Source organism: Capra hircus, chromosome 21, assembly GCF_001704415.2.
Source record: "Capra hircus breed San Clemente chromosome 21, ASM170441v1, whole genome shotgun sequence".
NCBI classification, from domain to species: Eukaryota; Metazoa; Chordata; class Mammalia; order Artiodactyla; family Bovidae; genus Capra; species Capra hircus.
In genome coordinates this window covers 24,029,840-24,052,197 of record NC_030828.1, presented here as the reverse complement: position 1 = coordinate 24,052,197, position 22,358 = coordinate 24,029,840, and the positions used below count along the sequence as shown (strand labels likewise).

At 42.4% G+C, this 22,358-nt stretch overlaps 1 protein-coding gene across 5 annotated transcripts in view; it reads left to right on the top strand.

Moving 5' to 3' along the window:
• The window catches only part of SH3GL3 (SH3 domain containing GRB2 like 3, endophilin A3), a 106,878-nt gene that overhangs the window by 1,699 nt on the left and 82,821 nt on the right, over window positions 1-22,358 (top strand). The window lies entirely within an intron of this gene.

Here is a 22,358-nt window from a genome sequence, read left to right as displayed (position 1 = left end):
CTGGATGAGGGGCCAATTAGGTGATCAGGGAGATGATGGGGTCACTGCAGGCGGGCTTTGGACACTTTGAAAAATCCATGAGATACTCAGATGACTCTGGCCTGGGGGCCAGAGGGTGAGATCCAGATTGGAGCTATGGACTTGTGGGGATTTCCAGCCTCAGTGGAGATTTTAAAATATAAGTGCAAATGGAAGTCAAAAAATGCACAGTGAGTAATACTCATATACTGTAGGGAGCACCCACATTTAGGGACAATGTTTAGGCCGGGACTTGATAAGCAGTGACCACTCAATAAATATTTATTGGGTAAGTGAAAGCATGGGGGTGGAGAAACACAAGAAGGGAAGAACTAGTAGGATGGAGGAGAGCAGAGTACCATGGGAACCTAAGAAGTGGGTGCATTTAAAGGTGGGAGCAGGGACTTCCCTGGTGGTATAAGGGTTATGACTCTGCACTTCCAGAATAGGGGGTTTGGGTTTGATCCCTGGTAGGGGAACTAAGATCCCACATGCGATGCAGCCAGAAAGTAAAAATAAAATAAAATAAAAGGTGGGAGCAGTTAGCAAGTCTGCCTTGAGCTCAGTACTGAAGGGTGGGCAGCCCAGAGGCCTATTGCCTCTGTGTTCAGGGCAGTGTCAGCTTAATCACTAGCTAGCTAGGCTTGCTACAGGAGCTTTCTTAGCTCAGTCGCTCAGTCGTGTCTGCCTCTTTGTGACCCCATGGACTGCGGCTTGCTAGGCTTCCCTGTCCTTCACCACTTCCCAGAGTTTGCTCAAATTCACATCCATTGAGTTTGTGATGCCATCCAACCATCTCATCCTCTGCAGGGTACTAACCTCTTTTGAAAGATACTCTTTTACTGAGAATAGACTTCATGGCAGCAAACCTTAGAGATGAACATGACACAGCCCTAAGAGGATTGAAATTGGTTTCTGACCACTAACTGGAGTGAGTGGTTGAAATCCCAGGAAGTTATTGACATTGGTAAATAATATGCTAAAGATGATGTCGTTTAGTTTAACTACTCATCATCAGTCCGTTAAAAAAGGAAATGAGCAGAGGGTCTAATTTAGTCTTTCTGCATGAACCGAAATCTTTCTGTGACTTTATCTGAAAAGAAAGACATTACAGATTCTCTCTGGGCTTTGCAAATCACATTTTGTGGTCAAAGTGCCTAATAGATATGTTTTTATCTGTTCTGAAAGTCTTTCTAAGAAATCTTGCAGTGGGACAGATTTGGTGGATAAATTAGACCAGGCTTAATATAATAAGAGGGAGCATGATTATAAAAAGTGCCAGATGTTCTTCGCAGGCAACATTTTAACAGCAGGTTTTAATTCACATAGAACTTTCCCAGGGCTGGGGAAAGGGAGGCTGGGATGATGTCAATGGTTTAATAATTCCCAGGGATCCAGACCTGGCTGTGCCACTGACCAGATCTGTGACCTGGGAAACATGATTTAACCCATCTGTATAGTGAATTAGAGGACTTAGAAGCTGTATGTGTGCATGCTCAGTCATGTCTGACTCTTTGCAATCCCTTGGACTGTAGCCCCCCAGGCTCCTCTGTCCATGGGATTTCCCAGGCAAGAATACTGGAGTGGGTTGCCATTTCCTCCTCCAGGGGATCTTCCTGACCCAGGGATCAAACCCAGGTCTCCTGCATTGGCAGGCTGATTCTTTACTGCTGAGCCACCAGGGAAGCCCTTAGAAGCTATGTTCCTGTTCTAAAATTTCTTGTGATGATCACAACTCTGTAAATATGCTAAAAAACCCACTGAATTATAGACTTTAAGTTGTGAATTGTATAGTATATAAATTATATCTCAAGAAAGTATATGACTAACCATATCTCTATCTTTATATCTAATATATCTCAGTTCTGAAATTGTTAAGTAATTTGCTTAAAGTATTTCAGAGAAAGATAAAGATTATAAAGTGGACCTTTTATAAATAAGGGAACCAAGACCTTGACAAATTGAGATGATTTTTCTCAATGATAGAAAAGGTGAAATAACTTATAACTTCCTGGTTAAGTGCTCTGGCTTTCTTGATACCTTACCTATCTCTGCAGGAAAAAAAAAAAAAAAGCCCCCTTACTTTACAGAGAATGAGGAACTCTAAATCCCAGGGATCATGCATCACTTTGGCAGCATGGAGACTAAAAGGAAAGAGGAAGAAATCAACTAAAATGAGAAGAATACAAGTTGAGCTAATAACAAAATTTAATTAATCCTTTCCTTCAACATTTGGGATTATAACCTAAGGGTCCCACGATCATAATTAAATACTTTTTTCTCTTGAAAAGGCTTTTTTTAGCAGAGAGGTTTACTCTTCTACTGGTACGGATGCAGTTTGAGTTATTAGAGATAAATACAAATAGCTTGGGCTTCCCTGGTGGCTCAGATGGTAAAAAATCTGCATGCAATGCAGGAGACCTGGGTTTGATTCCAGGGTGGGGAAGATTCCCTGAAGAAGGGAACGGCAACCCACTCTAGTATTCTTGCCTGGAGAATTACATGGACAGAGGAGCCTTGTGGGCTACAGTCCATGGGGTCGCAAAGAGTCAGACTGAGTGACTAACACACATACACATATAGCTTAGAAAGGTCATGTGGTTTCTTGTTAAGTGGTGTGCCTGACCAATAAAAATGTAACTCATAATAATTATATGTCGCCACTCATTGATTTGTATTAATTATGTTCACGTCATAGTAATTTTCTTGACAGCATTTTATTTTGGCTGCAGGATGCTTAGGCCACATCTGTGCTTACTGTGACATGGACATTGTTCTAATAGCTGTATTTGTTCCCTTTCTGCACTTCTAGGAGCCTGGTTCCCCATCCCATGAAAGCCTGATTTTATTCTTTCCTCTTGTTCTTCTTGCCCCAAAGTAACCAACTAGTCAGGACACAAGAGGGGTGATGACTCTTCATGTTAAATTTTCTTGTTTTTACTAGCAATGTTCTATCACGTGACCCAGAAACACAATAGGGTGTGGGGAGCTCCTAACAAAGCTATTTTTTTCTGTAATTTCCCTCTCTTTCCCTTTTGATGCCTGAATCAGAAAAATGATGAGTGGTCCTAAGGGGCCAAGACATTCTCTCTGTAATGACTAAGTGCACAGGCTGGCCATTTATGGGTAAACACTATAGAGAAGGATATTCTTTGTAAATTATGAGAATCCCTAGGGAGGCGGTGAATGTCTCATGTTTCATTTTCTCATTAGGGAGAAAGATAAAAATGCACTTTGCAAAGTCCATAATGATTCTTTGTTTTTTATGTAGGTGCATCAGAAAATGTGTTAAGCTGAAACTTGCTTGCTGCTTTCCACATAGACTGCTTGATAAATTAATCCTTGGGTCTATGTGTTAACCATATATTTTTAACTTGGGATGCTAGAGTAGATGTTGAAACTAAATTGGTTTTAATTTTTTAATCTCTGAAGAACATAGTATAATTCAAGCATTTCTTACCACTGATGCCTTTTCTCTAAAGTAAAAGTAATTTAGGCTATCTCTTAGAATTTGATTAAAAATGCATTTAAAAGCAGATTTTTTTTTGTGTGTGTATGGATATACTGTTTGTTTCAGATTAATTTTTCAACTTTATTAAAAAAATGACTATAAATTATATTTCCCAAAATTAAGTGAGGGATGTGTGTGTATCTTATGTATTTGGAGATTGCTATTGGTTGGTGATGGACAGGGAGGCCTGGCGTGCTGCGATCCATGGGGTCGCAAAGAGTTGGACACGACTGAGTGACTGAACTGAACTGAACTGATTGTTGGCATACTTTACCCAGAAAATGAAACTGCCAATAAACAGAACCGATACACGACTTTATTTGACTAAATAATAGGTGAATGTATTCTGGAGATTCTACACCAGCCAAGTGAGGATAGCTAGATTTTGGTCTCCTGTGTTGCAGGCAGATTCTTTACCAACTGAACTATAAGGAAAGCCCTTACTTTTTGCTAGAAACCTGGGAAAGTGTTAAATTGGGGGGAAGAACCTGGAGGAATCCAGTTGGTATTGGGAAGACATTGCTGCAGTTCTGTTTGAGTTCTTCTGTGAGATGCCTTTATCATGAGCTCTTCCCTTGGAATTCCCAGGCTCATCCCCACTTGTTTTCACCACAGCACCAGCAGCAGTGACCTTCCTGAGCCCAGTGTCCTTCCTTCTGACTTTGTATTTCATTGTGTGGTAGTGTCTTTCCCACCGGCATTTGGCTAAGTCATTTTCAAGCACTGACATCACCATGTGCTTTGCCAGATCAAATCATCCATCAGTGGTAGAAGCTGCTGCTGTTTCAGGCCGGATAGCGTGGGTACTCTCTACCAATGCACCTGATATCTGAGTCGTATGTCCTCATCTGAATCTGTGTTCCTCCTTGCTCTTGGGCAGAGACTACCTTGTCTGGGTGTTGTGACCTCCAGGTTGCTAAGTCTGAGGGTCACTTCCCCAGCTGACACTCTGCGGCTTTTGACCCAGTGTACCTTTCTCTGCTTACAACCCCTCCTATGCTGGTCTGGTTTTCCTCTGGCCTCAGTGGCTGTTCCTTCAGATCTCCTTTAATGGCTCCTTCTTGTCCCCTTGAACTCTAAATCCTGGAGTGCCCCAGGGCTCTGGCTTGGAATAGCTCCTCTTTTTCTCAACCTTGAACTCTGCCAAGGTGTTTTATCCAGCCTCACAGATTTATAAACAATCTGTACATTGATTACTCTCTAAATTATGTTTCTGGCCTAGACACTCCTCCTGTTCACAGACCCATAACAAACTTCTAAGTCTAACTGCCTACAGCACCTCACTTCTTGGATATTTAAAAGGCTGTCAGACCTAAAATGTTCAAACCTGAACTCTTAATTTTCTCCACCCCAACCTGTTTTTCTATTGGTGGTTCCTATTTAAGTCAGTTGTACCAACATGTGTTCAACTGCTCAAGCAAAATAAGACAAAAACAAGATTCATCTTTGATTGCTTTCTTCCTGTCATCCCTAATTCATCAGAGAGTGCTAATAACTATTGGTTTTATTTGCAAAATACATCCCTCTTCCATTTATCTCTCTCTGGCTCTGCTTCTACTATCCTTCTCCTGACTCTCACCTCTTGCCCACATGGTTGCTAGAGCCTCCTCACCAATTTCTAGAACTTTGGAAGCTAGCAGCTTCCAGATACAATCCATTGACCCACAGTGACCTGAATGCTCTTCTGAAAATGTATCTCAGACCATGTCATTCTGTGAACATAATGTAGACTGCTTACAAGTCTTCAGTGCTTCAGTGGCACCCAGCTGTGTTTAGAATAAAACCCAAGCTTCCTCTTCTGGCCTGTGAAGCCTCACATAACCTGGCCTCTCCCTTCCTTCTCCTGCTACCATTGAGCCACACCGGCCTCTCTTTGCTCCTTTAATGTGCTGAGGTCTTCTTTTCTTTGGGCCTTTGCCAGAGCTGTTCCCTCAGCCTAGCATGCCTTTCCTCTAGATCTTTGCAAAGTGTTTCCTTATTGTTGTTTAGATCATAGCACAGATTAAAGGCCACTTTGTCAGAAATGTCTTCCTGACCATGCAATTCAAATGTCGTATGCCCTCTCTATCACGTTGCGTAACTTTTAAAAAATATTTTAAAAATAATGTATTTATTTGTGTTTGGCTGTGCTGGGTCTTTGTTGCTGTGCACGGGCTTTTCTCTAGTTGAGGCGAGCCGGGGCTGCTCTCCAGCTGCGATGCGTGAGCTTCTCACTGAAGTGGCTTCTCCTGTGGACCACGGGCTCTAGGGCACTCAGGCTTCAGTAGCTGCAGCCCCCAGGCTCTAGAGCACAGGCTCAGTTGCTGTGGCACGGGGCTCAGCTGCTCCAAGGCATGTGGGATCCTCCCAGACCAGGGATAGAATCCGTGTCCCCTGCCTTGGTAGGAGGATTCTTTGCCACTGAGCCACCAGGGCAGCCCACGTTGCTTAACTTTAAAAGAAAAAACTGTGCCATAAATATTTTGATGACTATATTCAGTACAGATGGTTTCCTTTCTAATCCCATGTATTTTTATTTTAAAAATTTATTTAAACTTGGGGGATAATTGCTTTACAGTGTTATGTTGGTTTCTGTATGACGTGAATCAGCTAATGGTTTGTCATGAATTTTTGTTTCTATACGAAATATTGGTCTTTAGTTTTTGCACTGTGTCTAATTTCAGTATCAGGTAATACTGCTTTAATTAAATGAATTGGGAGATGCTTACTCTTCTGTTTTCTGGAAGAAATTACACAAAACTTATGTTAATTCTTTTTTAGACATTTAGTAGAAGTTTCCAGTAAAACCATTTGGGCTTGGCGATTTCTTATTTGAGAATTTCATTAGTTTGTGATTTTTTAAGGAATCAATCCATTTCATTTAGGGTTATCAGATTTATATGTGGAGAATTATATGTAGTATTCTTCTCTTAATCATTATCAGTTCCCTTATTATATGTGTACAGAGTTGATTTTTGATACTGATAATTCCATACCTTCAGCCTTTTTCTCTGTCAGTCTTACTAGAGGTTTGTCAGTTATATTGATCTTTTCAGAGAACCAGGTTATTGCATTTTCTCCATTGTTTCGCTTTTCCAATTTCATTGATTTCTGCTCTTGTTTTATTATTTCCTTCCCGTTACTTGCTCGGGTCTACTTTGTTCTTTTTATAGATTCTTAAGGGAAGCAGATTATTGATTGGAGACCTTTTTCCTCACGTATGCAGTGAGTGCTATGTATTTTCCTCTCAGCACTGCTTTAGTTGCATTTCACTAATTTTGATGTATTTTATTCATTTGATGTAAGAACATATATATATGTATATGTGTGTGCGTTGTATCTTCTTGTTGGATTGATCCTTTTATCATTCTGTTATGCCCTTCTTTTTTTCTTCTTACAGTCTCTGCTTTAAATCTGTTTTGGAGTCCCTTTTCTTTTTTGTGTGTTTATGTTTTATTATAGATTTTGTTTTCCTGAGGTTTGTATATGTGGTGTGAAAATCACTCAGTTGTGTCTGACTCTTTGCAACCCCATGGATTATACAGTCCATGGGATTCTCTAGGCAAGAATACTGGAGTGGGTAGCTGTTCCCTTCTCCAGGGGATCTTCCCAACCCAAGATCGAACCCAGGTCTCCCACATTGCAGGCGGATTCTTTACCAACTGAGATTTATATATAACAGCGGTTATATATAACAGAGGTTATTGATAACCTCTTAAGCTTGAATGTATTTTAACAATCTTGCATTTCTACTCCCTCTCACTTCACATTTAGTAATTTGACTTCATATTTATATCTTTTTAACATTTACCTACTTATTGTGGATATTTTGTCATTGTTCATTTGTTCAGTTGTGTCCAACTCTTTGCAACCCCATGGACTACAGCACACCAGGTTCCCCTGTCCTTCACTATCTCCCAGAGTTTGCTCAAACTCATGTCCATTGAGTTGGCTCTTTGCATTAGGTGGCTAAAGTATTGGAGCTTCAGCTTCAGCGTGAGTCCTTCCAATGAATATTCAGGGTTGATTTCCTTTAGGATGGACTGGTTTGATCTCCTTGCAGTCCAAAGGACTCTCCCAAGAGTCTTCTCCAGCACCACAGTTCAAAAGCATCTTCTTCAGTGCTCAGCCTTCTTTTTGGTCCAACTCTCACATATGTACATGACTACTGGAAAAACCATAGCTTTGACTATATGGACCTTAGTTGGCAATATGAGATCTTTGCTTTTTAATACACTGTCATAGTTTTTCTTCCAAGGAGCAAGTATCTTTTAATTTCATGGCAGAAATCACCATTTGTAGTGATTTGGGGGCCTAAGAAAATAAAGTCTGTCACTGTTTCCATTACTCCTCGGGTAGAATCTCTGCAATTGTAACTATCCTCCCGTTGGTGGATGTCTAGCTGGGGGTGTGATCTTGACTACACCATGTCTCTGCCCCTCCTACTTCTCCCACTATGGTTCCTTCTTTACATGTTTTGTTGTGGAAAACCTTTTTTTGCTAGTCTTTGGGTCATTCTTATCCATAGTTGATCTGTAAATAGTTATAATTTTGGTGTACGCAAGGTAGGTGGGCTCAGGGTCATCCTACTCCAAAATCTTGGCCATAGCCTCATGATGGCAGGATTTTTAAAATAGAACCTCGGGCCTTTCAGTATTATTTTATGAGACTCTAGATCATATTTAAATTGTCTGTTTTTATTGGCTTTCTTTTCCACTGCTCTGGCAGGGGAAGGTGGTGGCATTGCCTTGTTACTTCCAAGCGGGGGTTAGTGTCCAGGCTTCTCATTTAGACTATTGACATTTGGGGCTCATGCCTCCTTACTGCTGTGTGGGAGGGCATTCTGGTGCCTCACTAAGCTTCTGCTGACACCCCTCTGGCTGAGGTGGATAGACGTGCCTTGTTGCTGTTTCCCACGTGGCCATGGGAGGGGTGGCCTCCTTACTGCTGGGTGGTGGTAGAAGTCCTGACTTCCTACAAGGCCTCTTCTGGCCTCCTCACCCAGAAGAAGGGTGAGTGGGCTCCTTAGTACTGCTGTGGGAGTGGAGGTCCAGGCTCCCTGACATGGTCTCAACTGACACTGAAGGGGTGGGAGGAGCCGGCTGGAGCTTATCGCCTGGCAGGGACTCCCTACTTGGCTTTCTCTGGCACCACCCAGGGAAAGAGAGAATTGGGGGGTGCTGGGTCATCTTGTAATAATGCGGCAAAGATGCAAGTTCCTGCATTCCACTCATCCTTTACAGTGTCAGTGGGGATGGGGTCCCAGTTCTTTCTATGGTGTTTGGAGTAAAGCTGGAGTAGAGTGTGTGCAGGCTCAGTTGCTCAGTCGTGTCCAACTCTTTGCGCCCCTTTGGTCTGTAGCCTGCCAGGCTCCTTTGTCCATGGGATTTCCCTGGCAAGAATACTGGAGTGGGTTTTCATTTCTTTCTCCAGAGCATCTTCCCGACGCAGGGATCAAATCTGCGTTTCCTGTGTCTCCTGTATTGCAGAAGGATTCTTTAACTGCTGAGCCACTGGGGATGTGGGTATTATCTAGTAATTTCTAATAGTTTAGATATTGTCTAATAATTTCTGTGTTGCTAGACTGCCCCTTGCCTGGTCCTTTGACAAGAGAGAGCAGGCCTTTATTGAGTTTATTTGCCTGTTTTCCTGTGTCTGTTGGTATTTCTAGACTGCCACTTCTTCAGCTCCAAGTCTTGGATTATGAAGGGAAAAGAAAATGGAAGCTCACTACTGTGTCATTTCTTGGGCCCTGGGGTGCCTACTCAGTATACCTCCTTTTCTCCACCTGCTTGGGCCTTCCTGGGTTTGTGTTATATATAATGCCAAGCATTTTGGTTGTAATTAGTGAGAGGAATAGAGAAAATGTATCTATTCCATCTTCCCTGAAGCGGAAGTCCTTTGAGTTATCCAAATCAAATCCCTTCTGAGAGGGTCTGACTGTCTGGTCGTTTCTTGCCCAGTTTGTCCCTTGTGGAATCCTAAGTCTTTTGAACACCACTGGATCCATCCGCTAATATTGAATGAACATTCAGCGGGTTTTGAGGATTGGAACCTGGATAACCTGCTTCTGTTGAACTCCAACCTATTGTTTGCCTGGATGCTCTTGATTTGGGGGAGAGGGGGAGAAATGTTCAAAATCCAGATTTTTAAAAAATGAAATTTCCTAGTTTTGAAATATTGGCAATTCATTTAAATTTCAAAAGAGCTGTGCAGGGCCAGAAGAAGCATGAGTGATGAGTTAACATGGTGCACCGCCAAACGGCCGACTAGCACACATGGTTTATCTGCAGGCTAACTTTTCCTCAAGCTTGAATAGTAGAAGGATAATCCCTGGCCACTTGTGGTGTGGCCAGGAACTTGCTTAGGAGATGAATATGGTCTCTGTAGAGACAGCTCTTGGCTTTCTGTCCTGGACGTTTCCTGGAAGCCTTGTTGGAAGGCAGGTTGGATGGAACCGAGCTGAGTGTTTGCCCATGTGCATTGTGTTAGACTCTTTGATGGAACTTGGCTGGCTTGATGTGGGAACTGTGGAACAATCAGGCTTGAGGGCAGAGAGCTGTCGAGTCCTGATACGAATTCGTCAGTGCTGAGCAGACAGAGCAGCAGAAGGCAGCCTGTGAAGAAAGCGGGCAGCCTCACGTGACTGTGAGAACGCTGGCAAGAATTGAGGCAGAGCGAGCACTTTGCTTTTAGTGACCTACTTGGGACTAATCTGAGAAGAGGATGTAAGAATAGATGGTTTCTAGACTAGCCTAAGGCAGATAGGACCCCTTCCCTGATGTTCTCATTGAACCTTGGCATCTCATAAGTCAAAGTTATGTATCTTAAGAAAGATTTTGATTAATTTTATGTATTGGGTTAGCCAAAAAGTTCATTTTTTTCTGCATGATGTCCCTGAACAAAGTTTTTGGCCAACCCAATAACTTGTTAAATTTGTTTAACAAAATTAACCAATATCCTTGAATTTTATTTATCTTGGATCCCTGCTATTCAAATTGACATCTTAGATCAAGCACTTTTTCCAAGAAAAGACAGAGTTTTCATCTAAACCTTGTGGTCATATCTCTTCAAGGGCTGAGTTCTCCGTATGATGGAATGATATTCCGGACCAGGTGCAGTGTTGGCAGTTATGTAGAAATGTAGAAATTTCAGAGTGAAACAACCTATACAATGGCCATAAATAGCAAAGACTTGGGGCTTCCCTGGTGGCTCAGTGGTAAAGAATCTGCTTGCAGTGCAGGAGACCTGGGTTCGATCCCTGGGTTGGGAAGATCCCCTGGAAAAGGAAACGACAGCCCACTCCAGTATTCTTGCCTAGAGAATCCCATGGACAAGAGGAGCCTGGTGGGCTATAGCCCATGGGGTTGCACAGAGTTAGACCCGACTGAAGAGACTGAGCGGTGACAGCAGTGAAGACCTAGACATTTGGAAGCTCGGGGCCAACAATTCACCTTTATTTCTCTTGATTTTCAGCCGTGGGTTTCTTTCCTGGGAAATAGTGGATGGAGGCTCAGATTTATTTTGAAGGAGTAGAAGTGGGTATGGTGCTTTCCCGGTGGCACAGATGGTAAAGAATCTGCCTGCAATGCAGGACTTACAGGAGGCACAGGAGATGCAGGTTCTACCCCTGGATGGGGAAGATCTCCCAGAGGAGGATATAGCAGTCCACTCCAGTATTCTTTTTTTATATATATCTTCGAAAAGTGTCCAGAGAAGGCAACGGCAACTCACTCCAGTACTCTTGCCTGGAAAATCCCATGGACGGAGGAGCCTGGTAGGCTGCTGTCCATGGGGTCACGAAGAGTCGGACTGAACTGACTTAGCAGCAGTAGCAGTTGAAAAGTGTCTTTATTTTTATTTATTTATTTCTAATTGAAGGATAATTGCTTTACACTATTGCATTGGTTTCTACCATACATCAATATGAATCAGCCATAGGTATACATATAGCCTCCACTCTTTTTTTTTTTAAATTAATTAATTAATTAATTGTAAGTATTCTTGCCTAAAAAATTCCATGGACAGAGGAGCCTGGTGGACTGCAATCCAGGGGTTCGCAAAGAGGCAGATGTGAGTGAGCATGCACACTCAGGATGCACACATGTGGCAAAATTCTGATGTGGAAGCCAGCATGGACCCACCGAACTGAACTGCCTGCGTTTTGGGTGTATGATTTGTACATCGATAAACCTTGGCTTCAGTCTGTCACTCTCAGTTCCTCCCTTAATTTCAGCCTGGCATCTATGGTTCTTTTCAAATCTATTTGCAAGTGATGTGCAAAGTCCTTGAATATGGTTGAACCTCCAGAGAGGAAAATCTTGTAGAGACGACGTCTGACATCAGCAGGACAATTGTTAATGCCTTCATTTACAACTTCTGAGATAGGTTGAGTAAAGCCTGAATTAGCACACTCTAGATGAAAAGAAAATTCAGGTCCTAAGACTCCCTCGGTAACCAACACCTGGACTTCTCTGGTGGTCCAGCAGTTAAGAATCTGCCTACCAATGCAGGGGACATGGGTTTGATCCCCGGTCCCAGAAGATTCCATAAGCTGTGGGGAAGCTAAGCCTGAGTGCCACAGGCCATCCGCCAGCCCATACGCCTGGTGCCCATGCTCTGCAACAAGAGAAGCCACCATGATGAGAAGCCTGCACACCACAACTAGAGTGTAGCCCCTGCTCTCTGCAACTAGAGAAAAGAACCTGTTCAGCAATGAAGATCCAGTGTAGCCAATAAATAAATAAAACACAAATTTAAAAATTGCTGTATAATGAGATATCCAAAAGGTTAAACAAAACAAAAGCAACACCAATGGAAAATTCTTTCTTTGAGATAGAATTGATTCTAGTATACTGTTTAATGCACTTTGATCCATCTGTTTATACTTACTAAGTTCTTTTACTAAATCTGGGCAGGCATACTATAGTGTTCTTTGAAGTTTCCCAGGATTGCTCTGAGGGATTCCTCTGTCTCCATCTCCCAGCAATTGCTGAATAACATATGTTCTATTTCATCCTGTGTTTGGAATGTGTGCTTAATATAGCTGACAATCACATGCCCTTCAGTCACAAGGATGACCTGAGTGATACTGATTCCACTGTCTGGTATTGTACCAAAAGACAGACTGTTTTCCTTCTTGTCTTGAGGTCTAGTATGCAGCTTAGGCGAGAATGGCCTGCCAAGAAATGTACAAGCCTAGAACATTATTTCAGCAGTGTATTCCCTGTTGTCTGGAGTATTCAGTGGAGATTCAATCCAAAAAAATGGTCTTCAGGTTCTGCTCTTAAAGATCATTTGATCCATAAAGCTTTCCATCAAGTACCAGTCTTCAACTATGCCATGGCAGATTGGCCACTTTTAAAATATTTATTTTTATGCATTTATTTACTTGGCCATACCAGGTCTTAGTTGCAGCACTTGAGATCTTTAGTTGTGGCCTGTGGGATTTTTTTCAGTTGCAGCATGTGGGGTCTAGTTCCCAGACCAGGGATTGAACTTGGGCCCCCTGCATTGGGAGTGCAGAGTCTTAGCCACTATACCACCAGGGAAGTCCTGATTGGCGACCTTTTTTTTTTTTTTTTTTTTACATATGAAGGTTTTCCTGTTGCTTCATCAGCAACAAAGAACTCTGGGCCACCAACACATTTCCTCCGCCGCCTTTGAGCTTGCTCATCCATTTTTGCTGACTTCTTAGTAGCAATGCCCTGTGCCACAGTCTACCACGCAGGCTGGCAGCCAGCCCCAGTCTTCCTCGTCACCTGCTGCTGCCATGCCACTGTCTATTTGGTGCTGGTCGGGGCCAGGGCTGGGCAGGGGGAGATAGAAGCTATCTTGACCATCCGCAGCCGGCTGCTATCTTTGTCATGGAGTAAAGGTTAGAGACAGGAAGCAGAAGTGGAGGCAGGCTTGGTCAGTGGCTACCTCTTATACAACCAGGCAGGCAGGCTCTCATGGAAGTCTTTAGAAATGCCTATTGAGACTGAATGACTGTTGATGCTTGCATTCTTTTCTCATGAATTCAGGCTCGCAAATTTTATAGAAAATGGAGACTCCCAAGTGGTACAGTGGCAAAGGATCCACCTGCCAGTGCAAGAGATGCAAGTTAGATCTCTGAGTCTGGAAGGTCCTCTGGAGGAGGAAGTAGCACCCCACTCCAGTTCTCTTGCCTGGGAAATCCCGTGGACAGAGGAGCCTGGCAGGCTACAGTCCATGGGGTCACAAAGAGTTGGACGTGACTGAGCGACTTCATTTTCACTTTTCACTTTCATGCACTGGAGAAGGAAATGGCAGCCCACTCCAGTGTTCTTGCCTGGAGAATCCCGGGGACTGAGCACAGGGTCCCAATAGGTGAATAACTGGGGTGTTGCACCAAATTAAAATATTCTGTTTTTGTATTTTATGTTCGTCTCTGGCATCTACCTTATTTTGAGCTTTGACTTCCATAAATTAGGGGTCTGAACTTTTTTCATCCAGGAAATGTTGTCTTCATATCCAGGAAGAATGTTTTGCAGTCAATCAACTCATCATTCTGTGAGTATAATAATAATGCTAATTAGCTTTTTTTTTTTTTGTAGAGGTGCTGAGTACTGTGCAAAGTATTTTTAGAGGCAGCATCTCATTTCATCTCTTTGATAACCTCTATCAAGAAGGTACTAGCCTATAATGGAAAAGAACCTAAAAAAGACTGTATATATATACACACACACACTCACACAAATATATCTGAACACCTTTACTATATACCTGAAGCTAACACAACATTATAAGTGAACTATATTTCATTTAAAAAATGATTTTTGACAAAAAATAATGTACTCATCATATTCCTTCTTTTACAAGAGAGGGAATTAGGCTTGGCAAGGTTAAGTGAAACTTGCTCAAGGTCATACAGCTGGCAAGTGGTCTTGTAAGGACTCAAGGACAGGCCTCTGCGATTCCAAGACAAATGCAGTCCAGTATTTGTCACCATTGCATGAGATAAATCTGTTCCTACCCTCCACCCTCTTCCTCAGGATTTTCAATCTTTGCATAAATTCAGGGTGTTATCATTCATTTGAACCGTGTGTCACTTGTTTAGCCTCTATTGAATAGAAGTTCTCAGTCAGAAGTTGGTAAATTGGCCCATGAGTCAAAGACAGCCCATCGTCTATTTTTTTGCATAACCTGTGAGCTAAGAATGATTTTCACATTTTTAATGACACATGATAATGACATATGATTAAAATTTCAGTGTCTGTAAATAAAGTTTTATTGGCATATACACCCCAGCTCATTTCCATGCTCATATGTCTATGGCACAAAGCAGAATCAAATAGTAGTGACAAGGGACAACATTGAGTGCAAAGCCTGAAATATTACTCTCTGGTCCTTTACAGAAAATGTTTGCCAACCTCTGTTCTGAGCTGTACGTCTAGGGAATTTACATATGCTGGTGTGAGCATTCCTGAAGCCCTGGCCAGAACACTGAAAACGTTCTGTCTGCATCTGCAATTGGCTTGTGTGTTTCTGGAGGCTTTCCAGTCACTTAACAAGTCTGATTCATCCTGGTGACCTGGATACATTCTTACTTTGTAATTCAGGAGACTTGAGTACCCCGAGGTCACCTGTCACACACCTACGGACTCCTCTAGCCAGAGTTTACACTGCTGAAGAGGAATGACCTAGATGTTTTTACTAGGGTTGGGTAGAGGTTGTTAGGTGTTTTGCCATGTGTCTCTCACTGTGATTCCTCACCAGGGAAGCAGCACCGATTCCCCTCACTGGCTTCCCTCCTCTCCATGATTGCTCCCTTCTTGTTTTAATTATTCCGACTTCATTTTGCCTTCTCCTTTGCTTCATTTTGAAAGAGTCCCAGTTGCTTTTCTTGCCAGTTCTCTACTTACTTTTCCCAGGGCTCAAAAATGATTCTTGAGGATGATGTCATTTCCATGTTTATCTTTCCTCTCTAGCATGACATGGATTAAATATGTATATTTTAATTGGTGAGCCGCGTTCTCAGGGTGTTGATCATTCTAAGGACCATGGCCAGTTTCAGCCTCAGTTAACCTGAGTCAATTTGCACAATAACCATGGAATGTTTTGGCTTCTACTGCAGCAGGAGTGCCTCATATAAGTTGTATAGGTTTTTCAGAAACTGCATAATTTCATGCAGAAATTATGCGAACCAGATGGTACCCTTTCGAGTTGCCAGACACGCATATTTTAAAGAAATATGGTGTATCTATTCTCCTTGGTAGATTTAGGTGGAGGTTCTTTGGGAATGGAAATCAGCTGAAATTGCCATAATTGAAAAATTCTTGGAAGCTTGTCATCAAAATAAGGACTGTAATATCAGAAGACTGGGATAGATTGTTAAAGAACAAATATTATTGGATTTATTTAATTTACTTCTCCAAGGATGAAAAGCACTATAGACAGCATGACTTGTTCTTTCTTTGATAAGGCTATTGATTTGCTCACTGAGATCTCTTGAGGGTATTTGGGGCAGTGAGAAAAGGTGGGTGTGAGGCAGGGGTAATGCATGGGTCCATAGGTGGAACAGAGAGGGAGGGCCAAGCCATTTAACCGAAAGCTATTGGGATGGGGTCATGTCTCTCTGAGAAGGCAAGACCCAGGACAATTGGCAGGTTAAGGAAGGGGCAGAGCCTTGGGTGAAGGCTCCCCTGGTGGCTCAGAAGGTAAAGAATCTGCCTGCAGTGGAGGAGACCCAGGTTTGATCCCTGGGTCAGAAAGATCCCCTGGAGAAGGGAATGGCTATCCACTCCAATATTCTTGCCTGGAGAATTCCATGGATGGAGGAGCCTAGCAGGCTACAGTCCATGGGGTCACAAACAGTTGGACATGTCTGAGTGTGCGTGCACACGGGGTTAACTACTGTTACCTCCATTTCTCCATCCCTTTCTCCACTTTCATCCGTTTGCGTTTCCAGGGTATTTCCTGCTTCCTGTGTTGGGGGTGAACCTCTCCCTAGTCCCCAGTAGTAGCTGATAGCCTAGGTGCAACTTGATGTGTTTGCAAACAGTTTCTTTCTTCCTATTTAACTAGAAACACAAGCATCCTTTCATATTGAATGGTCCAGTAACCCTGGGGCACAGCAGTTTTAGACTTCAATTTGCCTCTGCTTTGTGATCTTGGGAGAATCACTTAACCCATCTGGGCTTCCACTTTGATGGAAAATGAAGAGGCTGAACCAGTGTGTCCTTTCCAGGTGAAATCAAGAAGGGGAATTAAGCCTGTTGGACAGTTTGTGCCTGTTGTCAGTAGGGGCTTCCCAGGTGGCACAGTGGTAAAGAATTTCCCTGCCGACACAGGAGACCTGAGTTTGATCGCTGGGTCTGGAAGATCTCTTGGAGAAGGAAATGACAACCCATTCCAGTATTCTTGTCTGGGAAATCCTATGGACAGAGGTGTCACAAAGTCCATGGTGTCACAAAGAATTGGACTCAGTTAAGCACAATCATTTGATGTTCTAACTACCTGCTCTTTGTTGCAAAATTTTATTTAATCTGGGTCCTCCCCTCCCCTCCTTTGAGCAGTTCTCTTAGGCTTATTTGAAATGCTGCCTCTCAGGCTTAAGTCCTAAAAATTCCCACGGAATAAAACATAACTCTTCACTTTTAGGTTGTGAATATGTTTTAAGTCCACAGTAGCCAAGTCAGACAGAAGTGTGGGTAACCTGGAGACTCCATACTTGTGCCTGGTATCTGAAGTCTGGGCAGTCTTGTGGGATGGAGCCTTGAAACCTGTGGAGTCTGATGCGAGCTTTGGGTAATCAGTGTCAGAACTGAATTGTAAGACACTCAGTTGGTATTGGAGAATTAGGGAATTGGTTGTTGGGTGGAAATGAAAACCCACACATCTGGTGTCAGGGTGTTTTGAGTAAAAATGGATCCTTGTCTCTGATACTTTTGTAAGAAGATACGCAGGCTGGAACATTGTGAATCTGGGTTGACGGTGAAAGAATTGGCATCACAGGGGAGAGAAAGAGAACTCCTTCCCAGGAAGCTTGGTGCCCTTCCTGAGCTCACAGGGTTAGGTCATTTTTTTTTTTTTTTTTAATTGAGTGAATTGACAACAGGGACTCTGAAATGGAGAAAGTTTGATGGAGGCAAGTGGAAATGACCTTGGATAATTAAACAGCAATGAGGTTCTTTACCAAACATCAATGACTGAAGATTTTCAACTTGTCAGTATTGTGTGAAGCATTTCTGTGGGCTAGAACCTTCTCTGGATTTAATTTTAGCATTTCTTCAAGAGTCTTAAGCTGTTTCTTGAGCATGCATTCTTGCAATAGGGCAGACTTTTGTGAAGTGATGTGGGTAAGATTTCAGGATCTGAACATCTCTTTTCTTTGGAATGTGTTGAAGCTTAAAGTGCAAGCGAATTCAGAGCCAGAGAGATACACGTGGTGCATGCACTGTTGCGGTGTGGAAGTTGGTTTCAAAAGGAGGTTGGTATTTGAAATGTGCTCTGAAGAGTGGGAGAATGAATGACATTTTAGGGTGTGTATTCTGAGTCACAAGCAACCCTGCTTGAAAATTTCGAGCACGACCTTTGGATGACACAGAGCTTGGCTTGTCTACTTCATATTTGCTGAGCTTCCGTAACGTTTGGAAGAAGTTAGCCTGCTTGGGAATATGTTGAATTAAGGAATGTTAGCCAACCAATGAAAGAGGAGAAAAGCTGGTTAAAGCTAGACAAATCTTCCATTCTTAGAGGCCCTTACTTCCTGATGTGATGCATTGCAAGGTCATGGCAGCACCCATAGGGCTTCCCAGGTGGCTCGGTAAAAAATCTGCCTGCCAATACATAGACGCTGGTTTGATCCCTGGGTTGGGAAGATCCCTTGGAGGAGGCAATGGCAACTTACTCCAGTATTCTTGCCTGGGAAATCCCATGGACAGAGGAGCCTGGCGGGCTATAGCCCTTGGGTTCGCAAAGAGTCGGACAAGATTTAGCATGCATGGCTGAGCACACATGCATGGCATCACCCAAAGGTGAAATCTTGCAGATTCATTTGTAAATCTAGTAATATTGGTGTTGAAAATGAAAAGCACTCATTTCACTTGCTCTTTGAATAGTTTTATAAATGTAACCAATGAAATCCCACACACAATACCATTTATACATTCTGTTAATTTCTCTTAAATACTTTATAGTTACAGGTTCAATAGGTATGATTCTTATAAGGCTTAAAAAGTAGATGAAGTATGTGCATATAGAAATGCCTACAAAGTTATTACTGTCATTATACCTTATTACAATCATTATATTCAATACAGGGGCTTATTTCTGTATCCCGTACCCCCCAGATAAGGGGCTGTGGTCACCTGTAGTCCCCTGCAAAACATTAGTACCCAAAATGTAGTGAAGCTCCATGGAACTGGTTAGAGTTTGGGACCTGGACTCAGAATGTGGGTCCTTCCACCAGAATCATGCAATGTGTGCTCGCATCTGTTCCGCGGCCCCCTCACTGGTATCAAGTGGTCAACAGGACTTCCCTACTCCATTCCTTTCACTGGGATCCTGTCCAATTTATGGGTCAGTTTTTCAGCAGACTGGCACCTTTTCCTGAAAGAACACCTCCTGCAAAATATCAAGGACTTGCTAGGCTCCTGGATTCTGGTTCCATTTTCCAGGACTTTATCCAGATCTTTATCCATTTGGTGCCCAGGCCCTGTTGTTTTGTATTTGTTCTTTTTCAGTCCCTTAGTCATGTCTGACTCTATGCGACCCCATGGACTGCAGCTTGCTAGGCTTCCCTGCCTTCACGATCTCCCAGGTTTGCTCAAACTCATGTCCATTGAGTCGATGATGCCATCCAACCATCTCATCCTCTGTTGTCCCCTTGTCCTCCTGCTTTCAATCTTTCCCAGCATCAGGGTCTTTTCCAGTGAGTTGTTTCTTTGCATCAGGTGGCCAAAGTATTGGAGCTTCAAAATGGTTTTTTATTTGTTTGCTTCTTAAAACCCTACATAGTGATGGGATTTCATATACCTGACTCATGTCCCAGTGCAACTAGTTAAAACACTAGTAATCATTTACTCAAGCTTCCCTGGTGGCTCATTGGTAAAGAACTCACCAGCCAAGGCAGGAGACACGGGGTTCAATCCTGGGTTGGGAAGATCCCCTGGAGAAGGAACTGGCAACCCACTCCAGTATTCTTGCCTGGAGAATCCCATGAACAGAGGAGGCTGGGGGTCAGTCCATGGGGTCACAAAGAGTCAGACATGACTGAACTTGCGTGCAGTCATTTACTAGCGGTTATAATCAGTACAGTTCTCATTGTTTACCATTCTGTGGTCATTTTATTGACTATTAATCATGGAGTCTCCAGGCCAAAAGGAGAGTCTAGCACTCCAGCTAGGCACTCAGTAAATGTTTGTTTAGTGAATGACTCATGTTTCCTTGAGTAGATTTGGGTCTCCTTGAGGACTGGAATTGTCTTACTGTTTTGCTGGGACTTAGCACAGAGGGGGAACAGGATCCTGGTAGTCACTCATTACATATGTATGAATGAATGAATGGGGCAGACATTGCTGATTGTGATTACGGAGTACCTTAAAGCAGTTGGACAGAGCTTTAATTCTTGAAAGGTTCTATACTGAACCCAAACCTGGAGCATCTCATGAGATTCTGTCCCTGCTTCTTCTGTTTGAGTCTCTCCACCAGCAAAAAGATGATGACTTGCTGAAGGCTTGGATGATATAGAGCACTTTTTATCAAGAAGCTTTTTAAAAATTGTTATGCAACTGGTTTTTTTAGACATAATGTTATTACATACTTAGAAGACTACAGTACAGCCTAAACATAACTTTTTTATGTGCTGGAAAACAAAAATTTCTGTGATTTTATTGTGTTCATCACTTTATTGTGATGGTCTGGAATCAAACCCACAATATCTCCAAGGTATGCTGATATAAACCAAACTATGGAGGATATATCTTAAGGAAATTTCAGTTTTAGATTTGTAAAGAACATCATAAAAGTACTTTTTGCTCCAATATTTTTGTCTCCTGTTGACTTACACATTTTTAAAAAAAAATTCACTTTGCTTATCATGGTCCTGTTTAATGGGAAGGAAAAGGTGGAATTCAGAATGGGGTTATTGATATCACAAGGAGAACAGACATTTAAAGGTCGATTTATTATTTTCTTGTTAGGATGTAAGATCTTAGTTAAATATGAGAACCTATCTTGCATTTAAGACTTATTAGCCTCCTTTCAGACAGTTTGTAGGAAAGGAAAGAAATTTGATGATTCATTAGAAAAATAGGTACTTTATAAATCATGTAAACTGCAGTAGTTTCATTTTCAGACAAGTTATATAGAGATCAGATTTCTCTCCAGGAATAATACAAACTTCTGATGTGAAGAATGACTTAAAGTCATCTGAAGATGTGGCTTTGGTTTTAGACTGTGATAACTGCGTGTCTAAATTACAGCCTTCTCTCTGAGGGTCTAGTTTTGTTGTTGTTTAGCTGCTCAGCTGTGTCTGACACTTTTGTGACCCCATGGACTGTAGCCCACCAGGCTTCTCTGTCCATGGGATTTCCAGACAAGAATACTGGGTGGGTTGCCATTTCCTCCTATAGGGGATCTTCCTGACCCAGGGATCGAACCCTAGTTTCCTGCTTGGCAGATAGGTTCTTTATTGCTGAGCCACCGTGGAAGCCCCAAGGGTCTAGTTAGTGTTCAGGAATTACCTTCTCCTGGGGATGATGCATTTTCTTCACAGGTGTGGTGAAACTAGAAAGCAGACTTGCAGATCAAAGGTGTGAATCATTTACAGGGCTTGGTAATCACAACAGAAAGCTTTTTGCACCTTTCTTGGGCTGCCTCAGAGCTCCAGCAGTTCTGGTACTCAGTGTAAGTGATGTCTGTAGCAATTGTCACATTTCACGGCTGCTGCACTTAACTGCTGCTACTTCCGGATTCAGTTTCGTATTGTGCCCAGTTCTCAGCACACCTGTCTCCCATTACTGCTCAGGAATAGGGCTTCACATCGTACATGGTGTTTGTGTTTTATTGATTTCTAAGAACCTCTTTATATAGTTTACATCCTCATCAACGCTTGTTATTGCCAATACTTTAGTATGTATGTAGGGACAACACATTGGTGTTTTACTTTATGTTTTCTTGGAGACCAAGAGGCTGAACATTTTTATTTATTCATTGGCCACTTGAATTTCCCTTTTAGTAACGTGCCTGTTCAGGTGCTTTGTCCATTTAAAAGTAGTTTTCTGTTTCGTATTTGTGGCGGTTTTGAAATACGTGCTGGGTACCGGCCTTGCTGCCACGTGCTGTGCTCATGTGTTCTCCTACTCTCTGGCTTGTCTTCTCACTCTCTAATGACTGGATGGTGTCTTTGGACAAAACGAAATTGTTGTTTTAATGTAGTAGAATTTATTTATTGACTTATGATATTTTTATTAGTCCTTCTTATCATAGCTTCTGATTTTGAAATCATACTTAGAAAGGCTTCCAACTGAGATTACACCAATTTCACCTACCTATGGTGGCTTTATTTATATGGCTTCATTTTTAAAATATTTATCTATTTATTTGGCTGTGCCAGGTCTTGGTTGTGGCATGTAGGATCTAGTTCCCTGACCAGGGCTCAAACCCAGGCCCCTGCATTGGCAACATGGAGTCTTAGCCACTGGACCTTGAAGAAAGTCCCCCATTTTTAAAATACTTAAACTGTGAATTCACCAGAAAAAATTTTTTGAAGCTATAAGGAATCTGCCTGCAATGTGAGAGACCTGGGTTCGATCCCTGGTTTGGGAAGATCCCCTGGAGGAGGGCATGGCAAAGCACTCCGGTATTCTTGCCTGGAGAATCCCCA